Genomic DNA, 8,010 nt, shown 5'->3' with positions numbered 1-8,010 from the left:
ATTTCTACCCCCCTGGAAGCTTGTGGGGGGAGACATCAGATTAACAGGAGAAGCAGGCAAGGCAATGGTAAAATGAAATTTTGTAAATGTTACTGATGTAAAAATTCACTGCAACTCAAGAAAAATGAAAATTCTTACAAAATATCCATCCTTCCTGTAACTACCTGACCATAAAACATGTATATAAGCATTTTTGAAAAATGCTGAAACTGGGACTTTAGTAAGTCCTTCAAGTGGGAACGTTTCAGTTGGGCATTACCTATCTTGAGATAAGACAAACATGCCATAGTTAGGATTTGCTAAACTGATTGGCACTGACAATATGTTTGATCATGTGGGGGAATCAGATGTGCCCATAATTACTATATGGTCCCCATGGGTCCACACTCTAGTTTATAGGGTTGTGAATTTTAAAATGGTTGATCTGTGGTGAGTGTGTTAGTAGACAGAACCATCTGGGTAACAAGTGGGGCTTAATTGGTCAGTGTGAGGGATCCATGGATGAGGAAGTAATTTCTCCAGCTCAAAATGCCAACTTAATAACATATAATATGAAACTCAAGTACATTGTGAGCTGGTAAAATAATTGTTGACACTCCTCATCCATTATCTCTGCAATCTATATGCCTGACTTTCTGTTATTTACAGTGGAAGGTTTTAGGATGTGGAAAGATGCTTGCCACTGTGTTATTGATGAAACTACGAGCACATGATGCTTATGAAGCATTTATTTGTTGTATTGTTGCATGGCTTTTCAATGCCAGTGTTTTCTAAGTTGTGTGTGAAACCCAAAATAAATCATAAAATGACAAAGGCTGGAGAAAAGGCATGATAAAGACGTGCCTGGCCACCTCTTCTCCTCCTCCCACCTTCTCTAATAGAATCCCAGATCTAAATTGACTGAGCTGGTTCTCTGGATACACTTAAGCATCACTGTGTTTTTGTTTTTAAAAAGCAGGTAAGACTTCTGAAGCTTACTCATTTGGGCAGCATACATTCCTCTAAAATCTTTCTGGAATACCAGTATAATATTTATAAGCTTGAGAAGACTAATGTATCTGTATTTACATGAAAGAAAGATGACCCTGAATGTAAGATAACCTTCTGTATGTAAGATAAAGCTGTTATACCCAAATATATATGTTGCATGGTATATTAAGGGGTGTCATTCCTTCAGAGATTTTTGCATACTTATCAATTATCCCCGTATGACAGAGTTAGCCACTATTGAGTTTGTGTAAGCTGAGGTAACAGTGGAACTCAGGATCTCACAGCTCATGTTTTTAGTGCCTTAAGGCAGCATCTTATTGCTGTTTCTTCTCACTTTGTCCTTTCTGCTGTCACATAATCCTAGCATCTGAGACGGATTTTATCAGCTTTTCTGCTGGACCAAGGAGAAAGGACAATCTCAGGAGACTGCCCTCCTCACTGTGATTGCCATCCTTCTAGTGAGTCAAAGGGGTCATAGTGTTGTAAAGTGTTCAAAACATTTTACTTGTCAATAATTTACTTTGTCAATAATCCAGCCTGGTACAGTAAAAAAAAAAAAGTGTTGCTGCACCTGTACTGAACATCGAGGGCTGAGAGAGAATTGTGTGCTTAGGGCCTAGCTCATAGCATTGGAGAGAGTAGCCTTAGCCACTTCCTGGTTCACAGCTGAGCCATTCACCAGGTTTCTTGAGCATTGTAAGAGAATGGGGTGGGTAAAGTGGCAATGTTGGTCTCTTCATATTCCTCTGTACTCTTTCCCTCATCCTCACTTTCTGCTGTTTCTGTTTGACACATCCGTATAGGATATGCAAATCCAAAGTACAGTGGAGTTTTGTGCTTGCCCCACAATCCCAGGCCACCATTTGCATGGGAGCTGGCACCAAGGTGGTAGAGTGAAGCTGTGTTTCTTCTCCCAAGATGGTAAGGTTGCCGTTATTCCACTTTCTGCTATTATTTTGTGAATTTGTCCTGAGAAGAAAGACGCAGAACAGAGAGAGAACTTGCTGATGGGAAACAGTTATAGAAGGGTTGCCAATCCCCAGGTAGGGGCAGGGGATCCCCTGGTTTGGAGGCCCTCCCCCCGCTTCAGGGCCATCAGAAAGCGGGGTGGGGGGTTATCTGCTGGGCACTTATTCCCTATGGAGACCGATTCCTATAGGGAATAATGGAGAATTGATCCATGGATATCTGGGGCTTGGACTGTTTTTTGAGGTAGAGGCACCATATCAGCAGCATAGCTGCCAGTGTCTTTCCTACAAACACCCTCCAAGTTTCAAAAAGATTGGACCAGGGGGTCCAATTCTATCAGCCCCCCCAAAAGCTGATGAATTATTTCCAATGCAGGGAAGGCATTTAAAAGGTGTGTGGTACCTTTAAATGTGATGGCCAGAACTCCCTTTGGAGTTCAAGTATGCTTGTCACAACCTTTCTCCTGGCTCCACCCCCAAAATCCCCAGATATTTCTTGAATTGGATTTGGCAACCCAAGGTTATAGCTAGCAAGAGATTCTGCTGTGAACACATCTGTGTAGGGATGGGATCCATCCTGGCCTGCATTATATTAATTGATTGGTAACTCATTCTCAAATGTACACTACAGAGCTCTTTCAAGTAGTCTGTAAATAACTGCACAAGTGTACATTCAGGACTGACATGACAAATTTAATCCCAGCAAGATTTTAAAAAGTCCTTTAGCCATGCAGAAACTGTTTTCTGTACTGCGGTGTTGGTTTATACTAGTGCTAGAATTGTTTTTACACAGAGAAGTACATATTCTGTCAGTTTGCGTAGGCACTGATCGAGCTTGATATTAAGAGAGAACTGTGATAGGTCTCATGTCACAACTGTTAAGTGTTGAGGACTTGCAAAAATGCCCATCATTATGATCATAGATTCAGGTGGATAACTGTGTTGGTCTGAAGCAACAGAACAAGGTTTCAGTCCAGGGGCACCTTTAAGTCTAACAAAAGTTTAATTCTGGATATAAGCTTTTGTGTGCATGCACGCTGCCCATGAACATGAAAGCTTATACCCAGAATTAAACTTTGTTGGTCTTAAAGGTGCCGCTGGACTCAAACTTTGTTCCATCGTTCTGATGACTGGAGTGTGTATGGAAGGAGTGTTTGCATATTGCTCGAAGCTCTGGATGTTAATGCATTTCTGCAAACTCCAGAAAGAGTCATATCACAGCGCGTTTGTGAAATTTCTACCTGTAAGGACCAAAGGCAACTAACATCAGTGTTGGACAGTTGGTGGGGGGCTTTCTGTGGGCTAATTTAAGACAATTTCAAAAAATGCACTTTCCTTTTCTCGTTGGTAGGGTGACCATAATGTCTGAAGGCCAGCCACAAACACTGGGGAAGGGGGGGGGGTGCGTGCGCGCGGAGCGCGCGCCCGCCGCCGGAAACAGGAAGTGACGTCACTTCCGGTGACGTCACTTCCGGTGATGTCATGCCACCACCGGAAACAGGAAGTGGCGTCACTTCCTGTGACATCATTTCCCCCGCGTCACCTGCCGGAAACAGGAAGTGACTTCACAGCACTTCCTGTGACGTCCCCAAAAATCCCCCAAATATCACCGCCGGAAACAATTTTGTTCTTAAATCCTGTATATACTTCATCAGTATATGGGATAAGGCACTTTCTCAACTGTGCTGCATAATGCAGCCTATTTATTTTGTCCTGTTGGCTCTGTTGGCTCTATGAAGTAAATACAGGATCTGAGAACAAAATTGCACTAGAAGACACAAACACAAAGCTCCCTTACACTGAATCAGTGCTTGGGTCCACCAAAGTCAGTATTGTCTACTCCAGTCACAAACACAAAGCTCCCTTACACTGAATCAGTGCTTGGGTCCACCAAAGTCAGTATTGTCACATAAGAGAAGCCCTGTTGGATCAGGCCAGTGGCCCATCCAGTCCAACACTCTGCGTCACATAAGAACATAAGAGAAGCCCTGTTGGATCAGGCCAGTGGCCCATCCAGTCCAACACTCTGTGTCACATAAGAACATAAGAGAAGCCCTGTTGGATCAGGCCAGTGGCCCATCCAGTCCAACACTCTGTGTCACATAAGAACATAAGAGAAGCCCTGTTGGATCAGGCCAGTGGCCCATCCAGTCCAACACTCTGCGTCACATAACAACATAAGAGAAGCCCTGTTGGATCAGGCCAGTGGCCCATCCAGTCCAACACTCTGCGTCACATAACAACATAAGAGAAGCCCTGTTGGATCAGGCCAGTGGCCCATCCAGTCCAACACTCTGCGTCACATAAGAACATAAAAGAAGCCCTGTTGGATCAGGCCAGTGGCCCATCCAGTCCAACACTCTGTGTCACATAAGAACATAAGGAGGGAGGGAGGGAAGGAAGGAAGGGAGAAAGGGAGGGAGGGAAGAAGGGAAGAAAGGAAGGAGGGAAGGAAGGAAGGGAGGGAGGAAGGGAGGGAAGGAAGGAAGGAAGGAAGGAAGGAAGGAAGGAAGGAAGGAAGGAAGGAAGGAAGGAAGGAAGGGGGAGGGAGGGAGGGAAGGAAGGAAGGGAGGGGGGAGGGAGGGAGGGAAGGAAGGAAGAAAGGAAGGAAGGGAGGAGGGAGGGAAGGAAGGAAGGCAAGGGAGTGAGGGAAGGAAGGAAGAAAGGAAGGGAGGGAGGAGGGAGGGAAGGAAGGAAGGGAAGGGAGTGAGGGAAGGAAGGAAGAAAGGAAGGAAGGGAGGAGGGAGGGAAGGAAGGAAGGGAAGGGAGTGAGGGAAGGAAGGAAGGAAGGAAGGAAGAAAGAAAGGAAGGAAGGGAGGGAGGGAGGAGGGAGGGAAGAAAGGAAGGCCGCCCCCCGCCCCCCCCCGCTTTCGGCCCCCTTACCTTATTCCAGGGCGGCGGAGTCCAGCGGCGGCGGGGAGTCCTGCGGCGGCGGCCTCGCGGCGAGGGAGGGAGGGAGCTGCCGGCGCTGGCCTCTGGAGGCCTCCAGGGACCAGCGCCGGCTGCTCCGCGGCTTCCCCGCGGCCTCCGCTGGTCCCTGGAGGCCCTCCAGAGACTCTGGAGGGCCTCCAGGGACCAGCGGAGGCCGCGGGGAAGCCTTCGCTGGCCGGCGCTGGTCCCGGAAGGCCTTCCAGAGGCTCTGGAAGGCCTTCCGGGACCAGCGCCGGGTGCCCCGCGGCCTCCGCTGGTCCCTGGAGGCCCTCCAGAGACTCTGGAGGGCCTCCAGGGACCAGCGGAGGCCGCGGGGAAGCCTTCGCTGGCCGGCGCTGGTCCCGGAAGGCCTTCCAGAGCCTCTGGAAGGCCTTCCGGGACCAGCGCCGGGTGCCCCGCGGCCTCCGCTGGTCCCTGGAGGCCCTCCAGAGACTCTGGAGGGCCTCCAGGGACCAGCGGAGGCCGCGGGGAAGCCTTCGCTGGCCGGCGCTGGTCCCGGAAGGCCTTCCAGAGGCTCTGGAAGGCCTTCCGGGACCAGCGCCGGGTGCCCCGCGGCCTCCCCGCGGCCTCCGCTGGTCCCTGGAGGCCCTCCAGAGACTCTGGAGGGCCTCCAGGGACCAGCGGAGGCCGCGGGGAAGCCTTCGCTGGCCGGCGCTGGTCCCCGAAGGCCTTCCAGAGGCTCTGGAAGGCCTTCTGGGACCAGCGCCGGGTGCCCCGCGGCCTCCCCGCGGCCTCCGCTGGTCCCTGGAGGCCCTCCAGAGACTCTGGAGGGCCTCCAGGGACCAGCAGAGGCCGCGGGGAAGCCTTCGCTGGCTGGCGCTGGTCCCCGAAGGCCTTCCAGAGGCTCTGGAAGGCCTTCCGGGACCAGCGCCGGGTGCCCCGCGGCCTCTCCGCGGCCTCCGCTGGTCGCTGGAGGCCCTCCAGAGTCTCTGGAGGGCTTCCAGCGACCAGCGGAGGCCACGGAGAGGCCTCCACCACTGCCGCCGGGCCCCGCGCGCGGGCGGGGAAGGCGGCGAGTGAGGGAGGGAGCGTCCCTGCGCGTGCGCAGGGACGCTCCCTCCCTCACTCGCCGCCTTCCCCGCCGGCGCCCGCGGCCCACCGGCTCCGGGGCTGCGTAAACCGGGACCTTTAATGGTCCCGGTATAGGCAGCCCGGGAGCCGGGATTGGGTGGCCAGAACCGGGAATGTCCCGGGAGACCGGGACGGTCTGGCCACCCTACTCGTTGGTGACCTGAGGTATTATAGAGTCCTGGACTAGGGTCTGGGAAACCAAGGCTCAAATCTCCACTCTGCCATGAAAGCTTGCTGAATGACTTGGGGCCACTTACACATACTTAGCCAAACCTACCACATAAGGTTGTTTGGAGCAGGGTTTTTTTTTTCTGCTGGAGCCCACAGGAGCAGAGCTCTGCTGGGCTGGCTAGGGCTCCGATTGGCCAAACCCACCATGCGGCAGCCACATGCTCCTAGGCCAGGCGGTGTGGCTTAATATGCAAATAACCTACTGGTGAGATTTTCTACCAAAAACCCCCTGGTTTGGAGGATTAAATAGAGGAGATGAGAATGATATAAGCTCTTTTAGGTCCTCACTGAGGAAAAGGGGAGGGCATAAGTGTGGATTATCACTGCTCCCAGCTCCTGGGGACCTCAGTGGTTAAAGACTCAAACCTGCTTCTATAGTTGTATCTCCATCCTAGGTTCCTTGCTTTGGTCAAGCTACAAGGTGACAATTGAAAACTGGCTTGCATGTGCAGTAGAGGTAGCTCTTGTCATAGTTATCGGTTGTTACAGAGGATGATTTTTTTCATCAGCTCAAATCCGCTAATTCTCTCCGCTTTTATTTATTTATTGCAGAACATATTTGGGAAGAACAAGAACCCGTGAGTAGTTTATTCTTATTAGATCTTGTGCTGTATACTAAAAAAATTAAAAAGAGATTACAGGAAAATGGATCTGAGTGGAATGTGAATGGAACTCTTTTGACTAAGGATGTTGGATCTTCATTAATCAAAACCTGAAACAAATAGTCCCATTCTATAATAGATTTTGCTATAACTCATCCAAACTGAAAAATTAACGACCAGCAGCAATATTAGGAAACTTTCAGATCTGGCTGTTGTTCTGGAATCTTGTTTTGAGTTGAAGAGGTTCAGAGGGTGGGGGAGAATGATAGATACGTGACTAGTCAACATAGTTAACAAGACAGATATTGCCACCAAAGAGAACTGCACGAAGTCTACCTTTCCACAGTGCTGTTTGCACATATCACATTGCTGGTCCATGTGCTCAGGGGTACAGTAGGCTTCTTCTTGCTTGTTGTCTCATTCTTTTTTTTTACTCCTAATTTTTTATAATTGTTAATTGATTTTAACTACAAAAAGAAAAAGCAGAAGCATAGATACATAAAAGGGGGAAAGGGCATATACAGAATGGGAAAAAAAGAAAAAAAGAAAAATACAAATATATCAGTTACAATTCTACCTCCAAATAAAATACCCAGTTCGTTCTACCTGCAAGTATAGAGTTCTCCATATATTTTACCATCTTTGACTTTCATTATAACAAACATTTTACTGAACTACTACTTGTAATACAAGTCTAAATGATCCTTCTTCAACACAAAGAAGTATAAAAAAACGAGCAATCTCAACACGGAACTGGCAGATTTAGCTTACCAAGTTGAAAGCACATACTAATTTGTAAGTTTAACAATATCTTCATTAACATAAACACATAAAATTCATATCTTTATCCTTAACAAGCTAAAAAAATACTACATAGTAATTTGTCTATCTCAATATAAACAGTTTCTCCAGAGAGGCGTATTAAAAGCAAATCTGCCAGATTACAAAATAATTGTGCTGTCTATCTTTGACAATTAATCCAACTCTCATGTCCCTATTGCTCTGGAAAAAACAACTTAATATAACCCAAAAATCTTACTTAACCTTTAAAAGTAACATATCAGTTCTTATCAAGAGGTCCATACCCAACTACCTACAAAGATAGAAACAGTTCAATTTATTTTATTATTTATTATTTATTACATTTGACTTATATCCTGCCCTCTCCGCAAGCGGACTCAGGGCGGCTCACAGTATCATTTACACAGTTAAACTAA

Source organism: Heteronotia binoei, chromosome 12 (assembly GCF_032191835.1).
Source record: "Heteronotia binoei isolate CCM8104 ecotype False Entrance Well chromosome 12, APGP_CSIRO_Hbin_v1, whole genome shotgun sequence".
NCBI lineage: Eukaryota > Metazoa > Chordata > Lepidosauria > Squamata > Gekkonidae > Heteronotia > Heteronotia binoei.
This window is presented reverse-complemented; position numbering follows the sequence as displayed.